This window comes from Aphelocoma coerulescens, unplaced genomic scaffold (assembly GCF_041296385.1).
Source record: "Aphelocoma coerulescens isolate FSJ_1873_10779 unplaced genomic scaffold, UR_Acoe_1.0 HiC_scaffold_107, whole genome shotgun sequence".
Taxonomy (NCBI): domain Eukaryota; kingdom Metazoa; phylum Chordata; class Aves; order Passeriformes; family Corvidae; genus Aphelocoma; species Aphelocoma coerulescens.
The window spans coordinates 609,828-618,645 of record NW_027183468.1 but is presented as its reverse complement, the minus strand read 5'-3'; positions in this window follow the sequence as shown (position 1 = coordinate 618,645).

Genomic DNA, 8,818 nt, shown 5'->3' with positions numbered 1-8,818 from the left:
AAGTCTTTTAGGTACAGAGGAGAGATGACCCACGCGGGATCAAGGCCACACAGAGCACTTGGTCCTGGCCACTTTTGTGTACCAGCAGTCCTTGAATGTACTTCTCACCTGCCTTGCCTGGCCTTGCCTTGGCAACACAACACTTGCCTTGCCTTGCCCTGCTAGCCCTCTGGAGCCTTGCATTCCTTTGCAGGGCCCTGCCCCGCACATGACCTGCCTACTGTTTTCCTCCAGGGCCTTGGCTTGCTGAGCCCTTCCTGTTTCTGCCTGGCCTTCCCATCAGTGGCCCTTCCTTCCTACAGCCAGCCTTGCCTCTAACTTCTGGGCCTTCTCTTGTCTACCACTCCATTTGCTTTCCCCTCACTGCTCTGGCCTTGCCTACCTCTCCCTTGACTTGCCCACAATTGCCTGCACTCGGTTTGCAGCGCCTTGCCTGCATGGAAGGCAAGGGAAAGAGTGGTAGGCCGGGCAAAGCAAAGCCAGCAAGTTGTAGGCAGTGCGAGGCAAGGCAGAGGCAGGCAAAGGAAGCAGAGCAAGGGTACCTTAAGAAGAACTAGACAAGGCAAGGCCAAGAGACTCGGAGTGCCTTTCCTTGGGAAGGCAAGGACATAGTGCCAGTGTTGCTGGAGCAGATGTTAAGGTACTGTGGGGAGGAATAGTCCAGCAAGACATTTCTCTTCTGGCCCCTGTGCGTGTAGGGGCAATTGTTGGACATATTCAATACTGGAGGCGGATCAGTCGCTGGATGTGTTGTATTTTGGAGGAGGGGATGCCGTTTCTTTGGAGATGGGCTTGTAGTTGCTCTCTTTGGCAAGGAAGGCAGGTTTGGATGTGCACATCAGGTACTCCTAGGGATTTTAAAGGCTTTTCCCAACAGGCAGAGCTCTCTCTGGGTTCGAGCTGTTGAGCTGTCAGTGGGAATGCAAAGGCCAAGCTCTTAAGCTATTTGTCCTGGTGCCTTCAGTGTGTGAGCAGTCCCTGGTGCCGTTGCCTTTGGATCCTGACTCTGGGAGAGGGAAGGCTTAGGATGGTACCTAGAGCTGAGAAGGAGAGTGCTGAGAACAGCGTGTGTGCTGCTAGTTTGAGGGGTGCAGGTGAAGTTGTAGGCAGCAAGATCTTCCTCAGCTGGCACTGTTTTGAGCCCTGTTTTTGCCAGATGGTTTCAAGTTGGTGGGCGGAATCTGCGAGAGGGAAAAGATTTGTTTGGGCCAAAGAGGTGTGGTGTAAAGAAGAGTGTGCTCTTGGAAGGGGAAGATGAGGGCAACCTTTTTGTCCTGACACCGTTGATTTGAGTGCAGGGCCGTTTGCAAGTTGCCTCTGTCTGCCCTTGGGGTGGTTTCGAGCTGGGCCAGGTGCTTGGCCTTCTTTTGCAAGTCTGCAGCGCCGTCGTGTGGTTGTTTCCATGAGCGCTGACAGTGCCCGGCAAAAAGCGCTTGGCTGGCGCGGCCCCAGTCGTGTGGAAGCAGTTGGTGGAAGAGCTCCGCTGTGCATCCTGCCTCTTGGAGACATAAAAGGATGTAACCCTGCGCGTAGGGGGGAAGCAAGACGAATCTTTTCATTGTTGGCTGAGCAGTTTCTAAGCGGCAAAAGTAAAGGCAGTTTCAGCACGGCCTCTTTCTTTCAGAACCTTTTCTGTGCCATCATGAACATGCTCAACATGCCACTCGCACCCGCTGAACTGCATCAAAGGCCCTGGAGATAGGCACTTTCCTTCAAGCTCTCTGTAGCATCGTACCCTCCACCTCTGGCGGATCCCAAAGCCCTTCCAAACATCCAGCAGCTGCACGCAGAGAACAAGTGCTAAAACAAGGCGTTGGCCTTCCTAGTCCTTTTAAAGTCTGTGAACTAGGCGAAACATTCCAGTGAGCAGCACTTTCCTTCGCAACTATATCTAGAGCATCATCACATTCTCTCCAAGTGGGTAAGTCCACCCTTGCAGCGCAGCGTTTGCAGCCACAGTTCGGACTGAGAGATAGGCCAGGTGAGAAAGCATTTCTTGACTATCCCTCTTCTCTGGAAGACTTGATACTCGCAGCGCAACCACGTCCACACACCTTCAGTGTGGCCAGGTTCAAGCAGCTAGAGCTCCCAGAGATGGGAGAGTCAGGAGAGACGGCGTTCCAAAAGTACCGTGTACTTACAGCAGCATTAAAACTGCACAGCAGTCTGCAGCACTGTAGACTGCGGCTTCTCCGACAGACGAGCCATCCCATTGTTGCCTCTCGCAGCCTGCTTGCTAGCTGCTCTCCTGAAGAAAAGAACTAGAAGAAAAAGCCAATGCTGGGCTGCACCTTCCCCTTGCCTTACGTAAAGCCACCTAAACTCCCCGCTGCACTCTCTACTTCCCCTCTCCTTGGAAGCGACCACTGTGTTTGCTGCATCTCGAAGCCTAAAGTTAAGCGCCAGTGGTTTTGGGGATGGTTGGAAGAGGGATAAGTAGTAGCACAAGTAAGTAGTTGTCGTTGAACTTCCTCCTTCTCAGTGCTAACGTGAATTGGGCAGGCAGGCGAGTGCTAGCCACGCTCCTTTCTCAGTTTGTACGCTGCGGACACGAGTCCGGTGCTCTGCGCCTTCGTTCGGCCTCTTTAGTACCCATGTCGCTCTTTCATTCAGCCGGAGTCGAAGCGTCGTCTACTTCTCGCCCAGAGAGCACGGTGCCGGAAGAGAAATGCCCCAGCCGACTGCTTCTGCCGACACACGCCTGGTCTATGCACTTTCCCTCGCAGCGACATACAGCAGCACTTTCGGTCTTTCTTGTCGTCCAAATGGAAAGGGAAAGATTCTCTGCTACGTCCCGCCCAGAGAACAGTTTTAGGTCAACCAGCACGCCCAGAGCTTGCCCTCGACGCGTGAAAACTTGTGTTTGCACCACATTCAAGTGGTAGCCGTCTTTCCTTTACAGGCTGCAGAACGCCGTCAGATCCCGGTGCTCTCTGCACCTGCCTTCTCAGTTCCAATACCGCCGCGCACAATACAGCTTTGCAGGAAGCAAACACGCGGATAGTCATGTCACTCAGAAGAACGTGCCAGGACGAAAAGATGTTCTTCCTTTCTCCTCGTCGCCCATATTGTGGCGCTGTATTAAAAGCCTTGGCCAGCGAAAGGCTAATCCAGCAAGTGTTTCTCACCTGATGCATTTCGCTCAGGGAGAGCTGAGGAAAATCCTTGCACAGCACACTGCGGATGCGTGCAGTACACATGCTGAAGAGAGCCACAGCTAAAAGCAATCGCTGGGCTTCAGTTCTGTCCAGACGGCAGAAGGCGAAGAACGAAGCAGCTGGGCACCGCGTTAACGTACTCAGTGGACCGAATTTCAAATGTCCAGCCAAGAGCTGCTTCACAAGCAGATTCAGCTGAGAATGCTCTGGATGGTTCACAAAGTAAGGCGTAGCCGTTGCACTCTATCACACTATCAGGCCAGAAGAAGTTTCTTACACCTTCAATGCTGCAGAGTCCATGCAGCTGGAGCACACGCAGTAGGACGCGTCCAGATAGACGGCGGTCTTCAAGTACCCCCCTCCTCCGAGCAGCCTTGAAACTGAGCACAACACACTGCGGCTCGGGAGCTTCCTTCTCAGATAGACGTGCCGTCACGTTATTCACTCTCGCAGCTCCGTTGCCCACTAGCAGCAGGTGCTACCAAAGCAAAATGCTCCAGAAGTAAAAAGCACTGCTGAGCAAACCTTTTCCTTTGCCTCACGTAAAGCACTGTAAACTGTCCGCTGCACTCTTTATTTCCATTCTCCGCTGCATCTACCACTGTCATCTCTGCATCTCGAAGCATAAAGCTCGGCACAATTCTTCCCAGGGAAAGCTGGAAGAGAAATAGGTAGCAGCACAAGTAGCTGCAAGTGGAACTTTTGTTTTCAACTGCTAACTTGAATCCGCAAAGAAGCGAGCGGCAGCCACGCTTCTTCTTGCAGCCTGTGCGATGCGCACACCAGCTCGGTGCTCTGCGCCCTCATTCGTATGCTCTTCGTACCATGTCGCGCTTTTCATTCTGCCGGAGTCGAAGCGTCGTCTACTTCTCGCCCGGAGAGCACGGTGCCGGAAGAGAAATGCCCCAGCCGACTGCCCTTCCGAAACACACCAGGGCTATGCACTTTTCTCGCAGCGACATACAGCAGCACTTTCGGTCTTTTCTTGTCGTCCAAATGTAAAGGGAAAGATTCTCAGCAATGTCGGGCACAGAGAACAGTTTTAGGTCAACAAGCACGCCCAGAGCCTACCCGCGACTCGTGGAAACTTGTGTTTGCACACATTCCAGTGGCAGCCCTCTTTCCTTTACAGCCTGCAGAGCGCCGTCAGATCGCGGTGCTCTCTGCACCTGCCTTCTCCCTTCCAAGTACCACTGCGGACAATACAGCCTTGCAGGAAGCAATGACGCGGATAGTCGTCTCGCAGAGAAGAACGTGCAAAGACGAAAAGATGTTCTTCCTTTCTCCTCCTCGTCGCCCAGACTGTGGTGCTGTACTGAAAGCCATGGCCAGCGAAAGGCTAATCCAGCAAGTGTTTCTCACCTGATGCATTTCGCTGAGGAAAATCCTTGCACAGCACACTGCGGATGCGTGCAGTACACATGCTGAAGAGCGGCAAAACTCAAAGCCATCGCTGGGCTTCAGTTCTGTCCAGACCGCAGAAGGCGAAGAACGAAGCAGCTGGGCACCGCGTTAACGTACTCAGTGGACCGAATTTCAAATGTCCAGCCAAGAGCTGCTTCACAAGCAGATTCAGCTGAGAATGCTCTGGATGGTTCACAAAGTAAGGCGTAGCCGTTGCACTCTATCACACTATCAGGCCAGAAGAAGTTTCTTACACCTTCAATGCTGCAGAGTCCATGCAGCTGGAGCACACGCAGTAGGACGCGTCCAGATAGACGGCGTTCTTCAAGTACCCCCCTCCTCCGAGCAGCCTTGAAACTGAGCACAACACACTGCGGCTCGGGAGCTTCCTTCTCAGATAGACGTGCCGTCACGTTATTCACTCTCGCAGCTCCGTTGCCCACTAGCAGCAGGTGCTACCAAAGCAAAATGCTCCAGAAGTAAAAAGCACTGCTGAGCAAACCTTTTCCTTTGCCTCACGTAAAGCACTGTAAACTGTCCGCTGCACTCTTTATTTCCATTCTCCGCTGCATCTACCACTGTCATCTCTGCATCTCGAAGCATAAAGCTCGGCACAATTCTTCCCAGGGAAAGCTGGAAGAGAAATAGGTAGCAGCACAAGTAGCTGCAAGTGGAACTTTTGTTTTCAACTGCTAACGTGAATCCGCAAAGAAGCGAGCGGCAGCCACGCTTCTTCTTGCAGCCTGTGCGATGCGCACACCAGCTCGGTGCTCTGCGCCCTCATTCGTATGCTCTTCGTACCATGTCGCGCTTTTCATTCTGCCGGAGTCGAAGCGTCGTCTACTTCTCGCCCGGAGAGCACGGTGCCGGAAGAGAAATGCCCCAGCCGACTGCCCTTCCGAAACACACCAGGGCTATGCACTTTTCTCGCAGCGACATACAGCAGCACTTTCGGTCTTTTCTTGTCGTCCAAATGTAAAGGGAAAGATTCTCAGCAATGTCGGGCACAGAGAACAGTTTTAGGTCAACAAGCACGCCCAGAGCTTGCCCGCGACTCGTGGAAACTTGTGTTTGCACACATTCCAGTGGCAGCCCTCTTTCCTTTACAGCCTGCAGAGCGCCGTCAGATCGCGGTGCTCTCTGCACCTGCCTTCTCCCTTTCAAGTACCACTGCGCAGAATATAGCCTTGCAGGAAGCAATGACGCGGATAGTCGTCTCGCAGAGAAGAACGTGCAAAGACGAAAAGATGTTCTTCTTTGCTCCTCCTCGTCGCCCAGATTGTGGTGCTGTACTGAAAGCCATGGCCAGCGAAAGGCTAATCCAGCAAGTGTTTCTCACCTGATGCATTTCGCTGAGGGAGAGCTGAGGAAAATCCTTGCACAGCACACTGCGGATGCGTGCAGTACACATGCTGAAGAGCGGCAAAACTCAAAGCCATCGCTGGGCTTCAGTTCTGTCCAGACGGCAGAAGGCGAAGAACGAAGCAGCTGGGCACCGCGTTAACGTACTCAGTGGACCGAATTTCAAATGTCCAGCCAAAAGCTGCTTCATAAGCAGATTCAGCTGAGAATGCTCTGGCTGCTTCACAAAGTAAGGCGCAGCCGTTTCCATTCATCACACTACCTGGCCAGAAGCAGTATCCTACACCTTCAATGCTGCAGCGTCCATGCAGCTGGAGCACACGCAGTAGGACGCGTCGAGATAGAAGGCGGTCTTCAAGTACCCCCTTCTCCAAGCAGCCTTGAAACTGAGCACAACACACTGCGGCTCGGGAGCTTCCTTCTCAGATAGACGTGCCGTCACGTTATTCACTCTCGCAGCACAATTCTTCCCAGGGAAAGCTGGAAGAGAAATAGGTAGCAGCACAAGTAGCTGCAAGTGGAACTTTTGTTTTCAACTGCTAACGTGAATCCGCAAAGAAGCGAGCGGCAGCCACGCTTCTTCTTGCAGCCTGTGCGATGCGCACACCAGCTCGGTGCTCTGCGCCCTCATTCGTATGCTCTTCGTACCATGTCGCGCTTTTCATTCTGCCGGAGTCGAAGCGTCGTCTACTTCTCGCCTGAGAGCACGGTGCCGGCAGAGAAACGCTCCGGGCTTCTGCCTCTGCCGAAACACGCCTGGGCTATCCCTCTCAGCCTTAAGTAGCACAAAATGCTGTCTGCGTTGTGGTCTTAATCTTAAGGGAAAGATTCTCGGCTTCGGCTAGCACAGAGAACTTTGCTGGGACAATACATGTGTTTTATTATCCTTTCTCGCAAGAAGACTATGGTGCTTCTTTGGAACTGTTGGCCAGTGTAAGGCTAATCCAGCAAGTGCTTCTCTCCTGACACATTTCTCTGAGCGAGAGCTTCGGCGGACAGTTGGGCTCTGCGAAGCAGAAAGTCTGTGCTTGCACGTAGCGCTGAGGAGAATCTGTGCACAGCGCGCTCTGGATGCGTGCAGTACACACACTAAAGAGAGCCAAAGCTCAATGTCTCAGTTCTGTCCAGCGCCGGAAATTGAGAAGAACGCAGCCCCAGAGCTCTGGGCTGGAGTGTGCGATGGTTATGAGCTGTGCCGCTCTTCTGCGTGTCTACTGCACGCATCCATAGTGTACAGTGCAAGGATTTTCCTCAGCTCTCGCTCAGCGAAATGCATTAGAAGGGAAGCACATGCTAGATTAGCCATTCGTTAGCCCACGCTTTCAGTAGAGCACCACAATCTGGGCGACGAGGAAAAGCAAAGAAGAACATCTTTTCGTCTTTGCACGATCTTCTCTGCGAGACATCTCTCCACGTCTTTGCTTCCTGCAAGGCTGTAAGGTGCGCGGTGGTACTTGGAAGGGAGAAGGCAGGTGCAGAGAGCACCGCGATCTGACGGCGCTCTGCAGGCTGTAAAGGAAAGAAAGCTACCACTTGAATATGGTGCAAATACCAATTTCCACGCGTCGCGGGTAAGCTCCAGGTAAGCTTGGTGACCTAAAACTGGGCGCTGAGTGATACGTAACCGAGAATCTTTCCCTTTGCATTCCGGCTCCAACGCAAACAGAATGTGATGCTACTTAGCGCTGCGAAGGAAAGTGCATAGCCCTGGTGTGTTTGGGAAGAATCAGCAGCCTGGAGCGTTTTTCTGGAGCCTTTCTCCGCTGCCGGCACCGTGCTCTCTGGGCGAGAAGTAGACGACGCTTCGACTCCGGCAGAATGAAAGCGCGACATGGTACGAAGAGCATTAAAGAATGAGGGCAGAGCACCGAGCTGGTGTGTGCATCGCACAGGCTGCAAGAGGAAGCCTGGCTGTCACTCGCTTGTTTCCGGATTCACGTTAGCGTTTTAAAACAGAAAGTTCCACTTGCAGCTACTTGTGCTGCTGCCTATTTCTCTTCCAGCGTTCCCTGGGAGGAATTGTGCCGAGCTTTATGCTTCGAGATGCAGAGATAACAGTGGTAGATGCGGCGGAGAATGGAAATACAGAGCACAGCGGACAGTTTATGGTGCTTTACGTGAGGCAAGGGAAAGTGCAGCCCGGCAGTGCTTTTTACTTCTGGAGCATTTTGCTTTGGTAGCAGCTGCTGCAAGTGGGCAACGGAGCTGCGAGAGTGAATAACGTGACGGCACGTCTATCTGAGAAGGAAGCTCCCGAGCCGCAGTGTGTTGTGCTCAGTTTCCAGGCTGCTTGGAGGAGGGGGGTACTTGAAGACCGCCTTCTATCTCGACGCGTCCTACTGCGTGTGCTCCAGCTGCATGGACGCTGCAGCATTGAAGGTGTAGGATACTGCTTCTGGCCAGGTAGTGTGATGAATGGAAACGGCTGCGCCTTACTTTGTGAAGCAGCCAGAGCATTCTCAGCTGAATCTGCTTATGAAGCAGCTTTTGGCTGGACATTTGAAATTCGGTCCACTGAGTACGTTAACGCGGTGCCCAGTTGCTTCGTTCTTTGCCTTCTGCGGTCTGGACGAAACTGAAGCCCAGCGATGGCTTTGCGTTTTGGCGCTCTTCAGCGCGAACACTGCACGCATCCACAGTGTGCTGTGCACGGATTTTCCTCAGCTCGACGTACAATCATTTTCTTGCTGTTTCCAGAGTCTAAACTCTTCGTGAAACTCTCGCTCAGCGAGATGCGGCAGGAATGAGGCACTTGCTGGATGAGCTTTTCGCTAGCCAAGACTTTCAATACAGCACCACAATTCAGGCAAGAAGCAGGAGAAAGGAAGATCATCCTTTCGTCCTTCCACGTTCTTCTCTGCGAGATGACTACCCGTGTCTTTGCTTCCTGCAAG